Source organism: Coturnix japonica, chromosome 10 (genome assembly GCF_054131305.1).
Source record: "Coturnix japonica strain WE chromosome 10, WE-NBRP24, whole genome shotgun sequence".
In the NCBI taxonomy this organism is placed as follows: domain Eukaryota; kingdom Metazoa; phylum Chordata; class Aves; order Galliformes; family Phasianidae; genus Coturnix; species Coturnix japonica.
The window spans coordinates 10675713-10690679 of NC_140672.1; the positions used below are offsets into that span (position 1 = coordinate 10675713).

Consider the following 14967-nt stretch of genomic DNA (forward strand, 5'->3'; position numbering starts at 1 on the left):
CACCTGCATCTTCACTGTAGAACATGTGCTCAGCTTTGAAGTCTATGGAAGGGGGTGACTTTTTCTGCAACATAGCCATAGCCTAAAAATGAGCATAATATAATAACCACATGAACTTTGTTCTTTAATACCTTTGGTGTTCTCAAAAATCATGCTATTCACAAATAAAAGCACAGTTGACAACATCAAATTACCAAAAGGGAATGAGCTCTGAACATAAACAGAAGCTGGGGGACACAAATACATCTTGATACCTAAGGACATTTTGTACAGACAGAACAGCTACATTCCTGGGACGGGGACATGAAATTAAATGACTTTATGTAGTCAACTACAACTCTGTATTCACAGACAGGGAACAACTGGACATTGCATTTCACCATGCTGGAGTGGACAAGCTGTTCTCCCACACCGTATACTCAGACCTTTCTACTACCACAGTGTTGCTCATCATTCTCTTCCCTGCTTGCCTTGCTGCCCCAGCACCTTGCTGTCTTGGAGATGTGTAAGAAACATTCCTTGGAGACAGTAACTACAAGACAGACAGAGCTCTCCAGTTAAACCTTCAACTTGACAGCTTTTCCCACTGGAAAGATCATTTTGTAGGTCCTTTCCAACCTTGTGATTCTATAAGTCTATGAAAGGGCACAGTGGGAATAGCACAGTATCTCCTGGGCTCAAAGGACCCTTTTAACTCCCAGAGCCCCTGCAAAAGGCTTGGGAGTGTCTGTCACACTGCATCCTTATGGTTGTTCTCCCACGGCAAAGAGGTGGCTTGGTTGATGATAGCACTGTTGGATTAAAGCTCACTGGCCTTTGGTCACTTACACTGCACCTGGTACTGAGCTGGTGTTCAGAAGGGCCACCCACAGTCCCCATTTCTGCCAAGTGGTTTTCCCCATTTATCTGAGCTTGAACTCCTGTATCCATAAAACAGGATTAAAACAGACCTATGCTGTTGTGCACAGAAATCCATAAAGAAACAATGCTGGTTATTGGAAAGACACAAATGCTCTCAAGTATGTGTGCAAAACAGTAGTAAATATTTTAATAAGGTATTAATGGTTGACTTAAAAGGCACTATGCTAATCTACAAAGAGCAAGACCGATGTGACTACTTTCAACACAGGATTCTACACTCCTAATGGTCCTGTAATTTTCAGCTAAAGCCTGTTTCTGGAGGATTATCAATTGTCTCTCATAGGCATTACTTATAGAAAATTCTCAGGAACACTGTGCATATTTTAGCAGAGCCTGAATTATACAGAGAACATGCCTTATTTTCGTATCTATAGGAATAACTGGCTTCTGTGTTATTGTGTGCATAGGTTTTAAATTGTGGATCATCACATCAGTATCCTCCATGAACCTTAAATGCTTGTAAACATTCTACTTAGTAATGAATCTACATTTAATATAAATGTTTTTTTTCCTGAAGTTTATTCTAGGAAGAAAAGAACAGAAATTCTCATAATAAAAAATAAATTGTAGGTAAATCATATTCTTAAACTTCATATACTATTATATTTCATAACTTAAATTCTACAAATCTTGTATTAATTAAGCAAATTTTAAGAAAATGAGATCAAAGCAGAGAGTACACAAAGCCAAGCATTTGTAGTTATAGCCTATGAAAGTCTAACAGTTCTCTCCTTATTTCCTTAAGGTAGTAAAGAGAACCATAAAACCACTGGTTGGAAGGGCTACCAGCCTGTTCAGTTGCTCACACTATGTTATGAACTCTCAGAAAGGCCTGATAAGGCATTGCCCAGGCAGACGATCTGCCCAGAACCAGACGATCTATATTAAAATACACGGCCTAACGCCATTGGCACCGTCTGGGAACCCCGGCTCTCTCCCAGCGGTGAACCGAGCCCAGCCCTGAGCCCGGCACAGAGCGACGGAATTTTCTTCTCCTTTGCAAGAAGCTCCGGAGCTGCTGCGCTCCACGAGTGCCATCTGCTGGCACTGCTGCGCATTGCCCGGGCGGCCCCGGCTCGGCTCAAGGGCAAATTGTTGTGAACTCCCTCGGATAGACAGCTATGTTAGCTGGATAATCACAGCTGCGATGCCACCAAGAGGCATTTTGCCATCCGGCTGTAATTCTGTTATTCAAAAGGTAACTGTCAAATCACTGAAATCACATCCAGTTTAATTTAAACCAACTCTCTACTGCCCCCACCCTTTATCTGCAGAAGAAATCAATTTAGAAGGCTAGAGGAAACCTAGAAAAGTATCTCATCGCTTTAGTTATGCCAAGAAACTAAAACCTGTTTTGGTAGTCTCTGTTTCACAGACTTCCAAGAGTATTGTGGAATATTACTGCCTTGGAATGGAAAGATTTACAACCAGAAAGCCTACGAGTTATTACAAAAACAACACATTAGTTAGAGGATTTACTGTTGCAATTAGGCTCTCATATGTGCGACATTTGGGCAAAACAAACAAACAAACCAAAACAGAAGGAAGTGCAATTGCCATACATACAGACAGCCAGAACAACAAGAATACGTTTTCTTTAACAGAAGAAGAATTGCTGTAGAAGGTAAGTAAAATAGTGAAAGAGAATGGCTACGCTCATGTCAGTAGATTTGAACAAATTATACTGGATATGGCTCAATAAATTTGTTAGCGCATTTCTGTATGGAACATCTGAAAAAAGGTGTATCCAAATCCAGAATTATCTTTAAAATGCTAGCTAGCAAACAGCAAAACTATTGCATTTATCTTACTGAAAACACAGATGCAGCACAAGTCAGCATTACACTGTACACAATCAGGAGGTGCTACATTTGATTTTCAGCTTTCCCCTGGAAATGAACCCACAGATTTGCAGAGAATGACACACTCATAACATCAGGCACTATCCCAATCACCTCATCCAAGTATAACTCAAAACAAGGCCTGACTTGATGTCCTCCGAGTTCATATAGAAACGCACTGCTTCAGTAGTATATTCATAGACTGTAGTCCATGATCCCCCACCCCCCTTCCACACATAAAAGACAGAATACCTTCTAAGATTAATGTAACCAATTAATTGCTGATAGGAACCTCCTCCTTTACCCAGCTGCCTCTGAGAGCATCTGTATTTGAAACACCATGCCAGAACAACTTCATCTCACTTTATAGTGAACCTGTTCTGAGGAACAGATGGTACATAGAGGATGTGCTGCACTGCACCCACAAAAATCCACTGCCTGCAAGCACAGCAGATTAATGGCCTTTCACAAATTATTAGTACATCCCCATTTTTCAGGTGTCAGATAGATGTTGCCTGAAATGTTATTGCTAGTACTCTAGAAATCCAACATCTACTCTATTTTCTTTCTTGTTATTTCTGGCAAAATATGTAATTTATGTCTTCCAAGCCATCTAAACTGCAATGTATTGACAGCCAGACAAACAAATGTGCTGGAAAGCAGATGCAAACAGACACATTCTTAATATATCTATAGTTAGGAAGAAAGAGGTGAAGTAAAGCCAACTGTTGCACAAGATACACTTTGGATTTAGTTCAGAGAAAGCTATGAGGAAGTTTTAATGTCACTTTCTTCATTAACTATAATCTGGTCCACCTGAGGAGAAATGTGGAAGTCAACAAAAGCTAAGGTAAGAGCTTGCTCCTTCAGTCTTCCTGGCTCTGAATGAAAAGAAGAAGAACATACCAAGAAATCTTGCAGAGGAAAAAATAATCAGCTGGGATTTCAGTGAGAATTCCCAAGTGTACCTCAAGTTCAGGTTTCTGGGCATTACTTACACTGAACCCTGTGCAGTCAGATGTACAGTTGGAATAAGGCAAGAATAGTTATGTATGATTAGAATAATACAAGAACAGTAATGTACAGTTGGAATAACACAAGAACAGTTGTAAATAAATAATCAGATGGGATCTATGGGAAAAACTCATCAACTCTGAGGCCTTCAGACAAGATGGAAAAGGTTGAGTCTTGCCACAACGGAGCGATCTCCAGAAAGAGATGCTGCCTTAGTGGTCAGCCCTTAAATGAAATCTAGGAGAGATCTCTGTCCTTTTCCTCAAAGGCAATACCAGCTGATCAATAACTGTTCCACACTTTGGACAGCCAGAGCTAATGATATTGTATATAGCTACATAGTATCAACCTTCTATTTCTATCCAGTTATAATCTTATGCGCACTTATTAAAATTAAATTGAATGCAATCACTTACAACTCCTGACCTGAATTATCTCTGCTTCACGTCAGACCTCTTCAGCACAGCACTAGGGATTAACTAGCATTGTAGACGCACAGTATGGGCAAGGAGTCCAGGACATTGAGAGTGTAGCCTCCCTGACTGCTTGGTGTCCCACTACAGTGCTGTGACCTTCCTGACAGCATGAAGAAATCCTGGAACAAGAGAATAGCTTCACTGCATTAGTAATAGTCATTACACTCATTTTTCCTCATATATTTCCCTCCTAGCCTTTAGAAATCTACAGGAATATTTTCAGAGCATCAAGCCTAAACTCATACTTGCAAAATCCATCCACATTTCTCCTGTAATTACAGCACACAGAGCAGTGCTGACAACCTGAAGTCTTTTGAGGCTCCTGTCCCATTGATCTGGACACTAAACAGGGGAAAGCTACTGTGGACGTTAGTGGATTCACAGCTGTATACCCAAATTTTCCTGTGCTCAAACTCATTTCTTTGTTTGGGAAGCTGAAAAGGAATTGAAGAGCATCAGTTAAATATTTCATGTTGTGCTGGAATGTATAATTCATGATCAAATCCTTGAGAAAGAAACAGATAAGATGGAGCTGCAAAAGCTTTAAATGAAGTATTTTCTTTTTGTAGTAAACTGACTGCTGAAAAAGTGCTTTTCTTCTTTTCTATTGGTATTATAGTGAGAATTAAAAACGTGATAGAAGTAAGAAATGCACTAAATGGATTTGAACAGTTATTCACTTATACATTTTGTTGATTGATGCAATTAATGTTTTATACATGCTTTTCCAAAGGTACCCTGTTGTACTGAGTTCCTCCACATATCACTACCTCCCATAGGAATGGGATGCATTGGCCTCAACATTTAAACAACCCCATGTGTTGTTCTTTTATTGTAGCAAGCTCGAGGAGTCACAGGGGCTATTTAGCAGTGCTTTTGGAACACAGCTTTTGGAACTGGTTCACTCCGTTAAAGCTGATGTGGTGGTTTCCAAAATCTGAACTTTCCTCCCCTTCTCCAGCTGGACACCCCTATCTCCCTCAGCCTCTCCTGATAGCAGAGTTGCTCTAACTTCTGTATCTTCTTGGTGGCCCTGCAGTGGACTCTGCAGCAGCTCCGTGTCTCTCTTGTACTGGGGAGTAGAAGACATAAGCAGACTACTTCAGATACGGCCTCACCAGTGTGGAGTAGAGGGGAAGGAGCTCTTCCCTCCTGCTTGCTTGAGCACTGAACTTAACAAAAACACTGGGATATGAACATTTCTTGTTTTCTGGTTGTTGGGCTTTTGGGGTCTGTTGTTGTTTATTTGGCTGGTTGGCTTGGAAAGTTCAATACCATTATACATGCGCTGGTAGGATCTCATCTGATAAACTGCATATAGTTTTGATTACACATATTCAATATAGACTAATTCAGATTGCCATCTTTTCTTGGCTCACTAACAACCAAGATCATAGAACCATAGAATGATCACAGAATCATAGAGTGGCCTGAGTAGGAAAGGACCTCAAAGAGTATCTAGTTTTAAACCCCCTGTCAAGGGGCCACCAACCACCAGACCAGGCTGCCCAGATCCACATCACACTGGAGAATCATTCAGTTTCCAGATTATTTTAAGGAAAAGATTTTAATCCATCATATTTTCTGAAAACTAAGAATTGATCCTGCTCAAAGAAACAGAAGAGAAAAACATCACCCACAGGCTGCAGATATTTACCTCGACTTCTCTACATGCCATCCCCAGTGTGCTTTTCAACTCACCTTGCACAGTGACCCTGGCTTTTGTTATGGAGTCCTCTGTCTCACAGGGGTACTCCCCACTGTCCTTGGCAGTAGAGTCATGGATGATCAGAATGGCCCCACTTCCCTCCTGCTGCAAGTCGTACTTATGGCTTTTTCTGATTGCTTTGCCATCCTTGTACCACCTGATGTTCAAATCCGGTTTTGACAGCTCACAGCTCAGGCTGATGTCCTGCCCTGCTGCTGCTGTCTTATCCTCCAGCTGTTTTGAAACCTCAGTAGGTTTTCCTGGAAGAAAACATGCTTTTTGAGTAACATACACTTAGGGTAGGATGCCTCTCTCAAAATACATGCATCTACATGCTGGAGATAAGTTAGAGAGGCACTTGCAACAGACGCCATCCTACAGCCAGCAGTAATCTGCAAAGTACAGACAACAGAATTCAAGGCAACATTTATTCTCTCTTAAATCTACCCAATTGAGGATGATGAACCATGTCTGAAAACTGCCTCTCTCTTCTCTCCACTCATCACACTGGGAGCCTCGGATGATGCTCTCAGATGCACATGCTCTAGATAGGAATTTGTTGTACAGCTAGATGATGTGAAGGCCTTCCTTTCAGCTTATACTTAGAGGATATTTGCTCCCACAGTTCCCTCAACAGAGCATTCCTGATTTACTGTTAATGGAACAAGCTGTAGTGAGATGCCCATTTCCAACACTACCCCAGTGCTTTGGGTAGTTCTCACATTTGTGTAAAATGTTTCCTCCTTTTACTTATTTTTAAGAGAAATTCTCAGTGCTTCGAGGTTCAAGTAGAAGGTTGCTATTCACTTTAACCATATTATGAGTTAGCTCTCACGACAATCTTATCAGAAGACAGTTGAAGGAATCAGACCCCAGAATCTCTCCCATCTCATTACCTTTCACAGACAGAGAGGCTTTGGAGGTTAGACCACGGGCAGTAAAAAACAACTTCCCCAGCGTCAGTAGGAGTCACACTTTTGATAATGAGAGTATATTTCCAACCCACGTTAGAAGCTTTAAATCGCCCACCACTTTCCACTCTGCTTCCAGTCAGTGTCCACTTGAACTCATCAATGCTTTCATGGGACAGAATGCATTCAAAAGTACAATCTTCTCCCTCCTGGATTTCAGTGTTTTTCAGCCGTTTGGTAATGCCACTATTCAGCTCTGGAAGGTAAGAGATACGTTAGTATGAGGTTTATATGGAGAAAAGGCATTTGTGACTGACATGAGTAGCAGTACTGGTGTTTTAACTCAGGATTTGCAGAACATGGCTGCATTCCTTACTGATGTATTCTCTAAGACATTCTCCACTCAGAATTACCAGAAAGCTATAAAAAAAAAGAGACGTGAATCTCTTGTCTTTGCTCTGGAAGAACTACAATTAGAGCAGCTCAGTCCATGGAGCAGAATGAAGATTCAATAAGCTACAGAGGGAACAACCTAACAGAGAGGACAACTCTAGGATGCTGCGTGAGAAAAAGGGTTTTGCCTATGACAAGAAATTAAATGTTTCTATTAGCTCATTTGTTACCATCCTACCCCAATTGGTGTTCAAACCATTTCTCCATTTTAGGGATGTTTAGAAAGGAAACATTTCCAGGACATTCTTGATGTGTTTGGTGATTTTCATGGCAAAATGAGATACATTTACATCAAAAGCAATGGGAATTTTCCAGACATCACTGTGCTAAATTGCAGTAATACACTTCTATTGTAGAAACTATTAAGGCTCGTGGGGGAATAGGTGTAAGACATAGTGACCACACTGAATGTGCTTTCAGCACTCCTTTACTTTCCACAGTACTTACCCTGAATGCCGACCTTTGATTTGGCAACATCAGTGCCAATATCACAGGTATAGAAACCTGCATCTGACTTCTCGAAGTCATGGATAAGGGGATATAGGGTCTTCCCAGACTGTACCAGCTCATACTAGTTGCCAGAAGTGAGCACAACACCTTCCTTCTTCCACACTGGTTTGACCTTCTCTTTAGAGACTTCGCATTCCAATTTAATCACACCCCGCTCCTCACCAAAAACATCATCCAAGGACTTCATGAAGACAGCAGGCTTCTCTGCAATTAAAAGGGCAAAACAGAACAATGTGATACAGAAGTTGAGACATTTCCAGTTGCTTTCAGATTTTTAAAGAGGGATAAATAAATCTTTACCAGCACTGACAACACCAATATAGAACATAAAGCGGTTTCATGTCTGTTGACTGAATGCACTTTATGGAATTCTGAACTAATCAGTAGGAGAATACAGGGAACAGGAGGGACAGCCTGCATTGCCTTGGGTGGGACTGATATCATATGAAGTTATTGGGATGCAGCTCTTCTAAAGCTGGAGAGCTGGCATTGCCCTCACATGGAGCAGAGCTCATACAGCAGGCCTCAGGATTAAGAGGATTAGCTGCTGAACAATTTTGATTTTCCTGTTTTATTGACTCCTTTTATCTATCTTCTATTTCACACATCAGATGTTTATACTAGGGAAAAAACTTCCACCAAATGCAAAAGAAAGGAGAAAGAGGAAATCCTTTAAACTCTGAGCGCATAGAATAAAAGAGCTTAATTGCTGGGGAGAGCAGATTAGAATCACAGTACCCTTAGAATTGGAAGAGACCCTTAAAGGCCATCTAGCCCAGCTCCCCTGCAATAAAAAGGGACATTCACAGCTAGATCAGGTTGCTCACAGCCTGGTCATTAGTCATCCCAGAGGCAAAACACACATTGAATGATCTCTCCCTGCAGTCATAAATCCTTGGAGACAACAGCATTGACACTGCATGTTACTGAAGCAGTAAAAGAAACTGCTCTTGTAACTCTCCTTGTGCTAAATAAAATGATGATAAAAAGCAATGGAATGCTTTGGCAGGACACCAAAACCATCCTCCTTCGTTGATATCTGCTGCAATGGAACCTTCCACTGGAAGAAAGCCTCTGATGACTTGTCACCCCAGAGAGGTCAGCTTTAGAAGCAGGACTGCTGCACAATAGAATGAACTGGAGCTCCTTAGCATCTCTTACATCCAGAAGGGGTGTGATCAGACCCACCTATCACCTTCAGGTGCGCTTTCTGACACCTTGTCTGACTTCACTGTCACTGTGCCAGCATCCTCAGGCTTAACCTGCTTCATTGTCAGTGTGCAGCAATTGCCAACGTTCTTGATGTCATTGTAATTGTTAGTGTAAAGGAGGTTGCCATTCAGGAACCATTCCACGTCCTTGTCATCATGGGACAGCTTGCAGGAGAAGACAGCAGAGCTCTCTTCTTCAATTTCCACATCCTGCAGGTGCTTCGTTACTTCTACATTGCGGGCTGTGGGGAAACAAGGTGAACTGTTACCACTGTTACTATAAATCATACTGGGATGTGGTAGAATGGTTGGACTAGATGATCTTTGTGTAATCTTCTCAGTGAAGATTATACATTTATAAAGTTAGCAGGAGAGAACGGCAGAAATCAACCTCAAGAAGAGAAATCTGAGGTGAAATAGGACATGGAAGAGGCCACCCTCCCTGCTCATACCTTCAGCTGTCAGCGTGGCCTCAGTCTCTGCAATTCCTGCCTTGCACTTGTACACACCAGCATCATCGGGCTTCAGCTTCAGAATCTGGAGCTCTGCTGAATGCTTATCCCTCTTGATCTTGTACTTCTCAGAGGGCTTGATGAGTGTGTGGACTTTGAACCATTTCACAACATTTGGAGAAGGCCTGAAGTCACAGGACAGGATGACAGAATGATGTTCCAAAGCAGTCTTGTCCTCCAACTTCCTGGTGATTTCTATATGGTAATCTGCAAAGCAGGGGTGGAAGAGAAGAAAGGATGAGGACAATTGGAAGAAGAGGAAAGTCTCTTGCGTGTATTCCATTCCAATTAATGTCATGTTCACAATGGTTCTTTGAACCACTCTAAAGATAAAACAAACGATTGTCTATAGGGAATGCCATTGACTACATTTCTATAAAGTAATACTGTATATTATCTACCAAATGCAAGGTCCAGCTCTTGTTCTGTGCTTATTAAATTGCTCCCAATTGTTGAGGCTTTTATTCAAATAAGAGTGAGTTGAAAATATAACAAGTACTTTAGGATGTGAATGGAGACTCTTACGCTGGGGACAACAGCAGATAAAAAGCCTGCAAGTTTCTTTCAGATGAAATCAATGACAAACTGCATCAAATTTAGGTGCTACCAAACTTAACCTTGTCTAGTTCAGAAATACAATTAATTTCACCTGATTTGACTTCTTTGGTATAGCCAAGGACAAAACCTCAGCTCTGTAGATCTGAATAGTAAGCACATCACAGCTATTCAAACAGATCTTTGCACAGTGCAGTGTTTTCAAAGCCTGGATATGTTACCTCTGACAAGCAGATTGGCTGTGGATTTGGATTTGCCAATTGAGAACTGAATGGTGCTTGTCATATCAGTGGTGGTTTTTGGTATGGTCAGCTGGTGGATGGTGCCTTCTTGCTGCATAATCAAGTTTCTGCCAGCCTGTAAGACTTCCCCACGTAGGAATACCACTTGGGAGGTTTCACAGAAGGAATGGATATCTCGCATTCAAATTTGGCTTTTTCAGGCTCAGTCACATCCTCATCACACAGCTCCTTTACTAGATTAATGGATTGCTCTTTAAGAAGTATGGAACTAGAGAAAGCAGAGATTTAGAAGGAATGTAAAAAACCCTTACATTATCACCCCACTTACTCACGTCAGCATTACTGCACATGAACACTACACCTATCAGCTCAGAATGCCTTAAAACATCATTAAAAAATAATAGAAAGAAAAGAATGTTGTTAAGAAGTCAGACAATAAGATTGACAATCTGAAAAGAGCCCAGATCTGATTCCCAGTCCAACATCTAAATCAAACCATGACCTTCCCATCCCAATATCAAACTCCTCGCATTACGAAATGGAAAAGAGGTTCATTGAAACACGGACATTGATAATTACTTTGGTTAAATACAGCAACTTAGCTCTGAACAACAAGTTTTCACCTAGTAAAGGTCTCTGTAGCTCAAATGTAATGACTCTACTTAGGAGAAATTCATTTTCCAGGAAGTTCTTGCCCTTATTTTAACAGTGGCAAAGCTGGGGACTGAACTCTTGAGTAGCGTGCTAACTCAAATGTCTCCCTTTTCTTTATCACACTTAACATCATATATATACCCTAACATTGTATATATTAAAAAAAAAACCAAAACCCTGTGTTCTTTTCAAACAGCAAGAGAAAATGAAGAAAAGGTCAAGCTATGTTTTTTATCCCTCAACGCCGCTTTGCAACACTGGGGCCCGGAGTTCGAATCCCCCCTGTGGCGCAAGTGGTAGAAGTGCCGCTCTGCTACACAGAGGCTCGAATCCCGGGGGATGGACTCGATGATCTCTAAGGTCCCTTCCAACCCACACGAAACTATGAAACTATGAAATCTGAAGTCTAAACGTAGAAAATCAACCTCCTAAGAAAATAATCCGTCTTACTTTGCAAAAGTAAATTCCAAAAGAGAAGCTGGATATTTTGTGGGCAGAAAGGTAGGTAGGTAGGAGTTTTTATTTCTGTGAAAGGTCCTGGTGGTGTTTAACTTCCTTGACATTAAAGCAAAGGATGTTAGCTCGTTTATAACATAAGATAATTTAATCAAAATCGTCATCAGAAGCATAATTACCTTTAACTGTAAGATGGGCACGAGATTCTGCCTTTTCTGCTACCGATTTTATTTCTGCTGCATCCTTGACTTGGACACGTGTGTAAGTCAGCGAGTAGCTCTTTCCTGAAGCAGAGAACCACAGAGTCACTAAGGCTGGAAAAGACCACTAAGGTCATCTAGTCCAGCCACCAACTCATCCCTACCAAACTGTGCTCTTGAGAGCAAACCCACAACTACACTTGGCTTCCTTGAGCAAAGAGCTCTGAGGCACATGGCCAGGCTGAGCATCATCCATCTGGTATCACAGCATCACTGCCTGTTCTCTCATGTCAATGAAACCACCCATTCCCCCACGTCCACATCCCCACCAAAGCGTAATCTAAACATGGCTTCTACAAGGACTGACCAAATGTGGCCGCCGTCACCTTCAAAGTACCTGATACAGAAGGATCACACTCACTGTCAGACAAAACCTCTTTGGAGAGGTGAACTGACTGCCCTGTTCACCCCCACGTTGGAAATAACTGCACTCATTTCCTACCTGCTCCCAGCAGTGTGGGATGGTGGGATAGCATCACACTTCCCACACTAAGCATCCCACCATGTCACTTGTTCCACCTAAACCTCAGTCCCAAAACAAAAGGGGAACTCGCTTCTGAACCCTCTTCACTTCATTTCAGATGTCTTATATGCTTGATCTCCAACCCACCCCCCACTCAGGAGAAAGATCCCCCTCTTTACACCCTACCATCTTGCTGCATTCTAATGTTGTCATCAGCCTTCAGCTTGTTGTCCTCTTTGTACCACTGGCTCTAAACCTCATCGTGTGAAATCTCACAGACAAAAGATGCACTCCCATATTCATTCACTTCCACATCTTCCAGTGGTTTAACAATCTTGATATCTCCAGCTGTGAAATACTAGAGATATATTTGTCAGGGTATTTCCAGAACTGAGTGCAGCATCTTTTCCTTACACATATTTGCATAGAAAATAAGTAGGATTATGTTTTATTCTAAACCATCATCCATTCCTGAGTCATTTCTCTCTTCAACACAGTCAATGCATTATTGCCCTTGAACTTAAAGATAGACTTACTAGCTACAATGGAGCTCCCTGCAAACAGTTTTCATGGAAACCAGAACCTCATTTATTCTAAAACCTTTCAAGCAAAATTAAGGGTAGAAAAACAATAGAACTGACTGAATCTTTAAGGTCATTTAGTTCCAGTCCCCCTGCTATAGGCAGGGACACCTCCCTCCAGACCAACTCTTCTCCTCAGGGTCAAGGCTTCTCTCAAATCATTCTCCTCTAAGCCTGTGCCTGTGCTTGGGATTGCCCTGACCCAGGTGCAGGGCCTTGTACTTGGCCACACTCAAGTTCATGAGGCTGCCAAGGGCCCACCTCTCCAGCCTGTCCAGGTCCCTCTGAGTAGCATCCCTTCCCTCTAGCACATCAACAGCACCGCTCAGCTTGGTGTCATCTGCAAACTTGCTGAGGGTTCATTTGATTCCACTCTCCATGTTGCCTACAAAAATGTTAAATAACACTGGTCCCAACACCACCCACCATCTGGACACTGAGCTATTGACTGCAGCTCTCTGAGTGTGACCATCCAGACAGTTCCCTATCCTGCAACTGGTCCATCCATCAAAACCATTTTTCTCCAGTTTGGTGACCAGGATGTCATGCAGGACGGGATCAAATGCTCTGCACAGGTCCAAGTAGATGATGTCAGTTGCTCTCCCATTATCCACTGATGCTGATACTCCATCATGAAAGGCCACCAAGTTTGTCAGACATGGCTTGACCTTGAGGAAGCCATATTGGTTACCACCAATTACCTCATCTTTATTTTCCAAACTATGCCAAGGAGAACTAGACAGAACTCTACAATGTTGTGTCACTACAAACCTGTCTGAACCATTGGCTTCTCTGCATGCTCATCACTAGTCTCTCCTTAGCTTGTGTGCCCACAATGTATGGGGAATGTCAGCCACAAATCTTACCTAGGGGACATCTTTGCTTCAAAGTCCCTTGAACATCACACAATCCCTTTTAACTCTCCAGGTCTGCACTTATTTGTGTCAGAATCAGACCATATTTCTGTGCTGCTATTTCCCTTTCCTTCTGAAGGGCCTGGATACAACTTGGATTAACCTCAGGAGAAGAGTTCCTGCATAAAACAGCCAGTACTGAAACAGCAACCCAACCTGGTTGCAGACTGAGAGAGAAAATGAGAGTTCACCGCCTGTGAATAATGAGACTTCTCTTATTTCCCTGGGAAGTAATGCCCACTTTTTTACTTTGACGGAGCTCCTTCCCATCCTAGAAGGGAAAATATCAAGTCAAATCTACATTAGTCCTTCCATCTCTGCACTGGGCAAAGGCAGCCTTCAGATCTATGCTTAATTCACCCAATTCCCCAGAATTAATGGAACTGTACTTACTGGAATATATGCTGAAGCTTAAGCACAGTGCAGTGTTTTCAACATGTAGGAATGGCTATAGAACATGCATAAATTCTGGCTGACATATGACAGCTTAAAGCACTGCGGAGGACTGTTAACAAGCCCGTTTGGACATCACCTTGAATAAATGACGTTATCCCCAAGTAAGGGAAGGAACAGCTGAGCACCGGGGAGGTACACAAAGGGCCAGAGCAAATTCTCACACTGTCAGGTGCAAAGAAAACTGAGATTTCACCCTAAAACCCAGTTCACAACAAGGCTACAAAATCCTGGCTGAGAATTTCTGAATGCTCACCAGTTGTTTCCAGCTCGAAGGTCATCTTCTGGCCAGCAGCCTCGCAGATGTATTCTCCAGCATCTTTCTTCTCCAGCTGCTCCACAACCAGACGCCGTGTTTTGCCCACAGATTCCATTCTGAACTTTCTGGAGGAGGCAAGCAGTCTTCCATCCTTGTACCATTTTACTTCGGTTGTATCCTGTGCTACTTCACAGCTGAGGGAGGCACTTGCTGCCAGGGCAGCACTCACCTCTTTCTGCACCTGCTCCTGGTTTATAAACACAGGTTTTGGCTCTGAGGGAAGAAAAGAAAAACAGAAGGACTGAAATGAGACCATCTTGCAGGTTTGTATGTACAGGTTGGAACAGGTTTAGGTTACCACTTGTGCCCAAACTAATAGCCTTCACTAGAGAATATCAGCTCTTCTGTTGAAACAAAGTGTCAAATCTAGGCAAGAAAGAACCTAGGAACTGAAGGAACCAAGAGGGTCCTTGAACACCATCCCATGGTTGCAAGTCACTATGCAAACATATTGAACCCAAAAGAACATCTGTCCTGCAGGCAACCAAAACCTGAGTTCCTTTTACTTAAGAC

At 42.2% G+C, this 14967-nt stretch overlaps 1 long non-coding RNA gene across 1 annotated transcript in view; it reads right to left on the bottom strand.

The window, feature by feature from the left end:
* Nucleotides 1–8151, bottom strand: part of LOC146759307 (uncharacterized) — a 29327-nt gene extending 21176 nt beyond the window's left edge. The window contains exons 1-3 of the long non-coding RNA XR_014932253.1: nt 7772–8151; nt 6857–7127; nt 5954–6220 (exon numbers count right to left, since the gene is read on the bottom strand). This is a non-coding gene — a long non-coding RNA (uncharacterized LOC146759307). The remainder of the gene's footprint in view (nt 1–5953; nt 6221–6856; nt 7128–7771) is intronic.
* Nucleotides 8152–14967: the final 6816 nt, after the last annotated feature.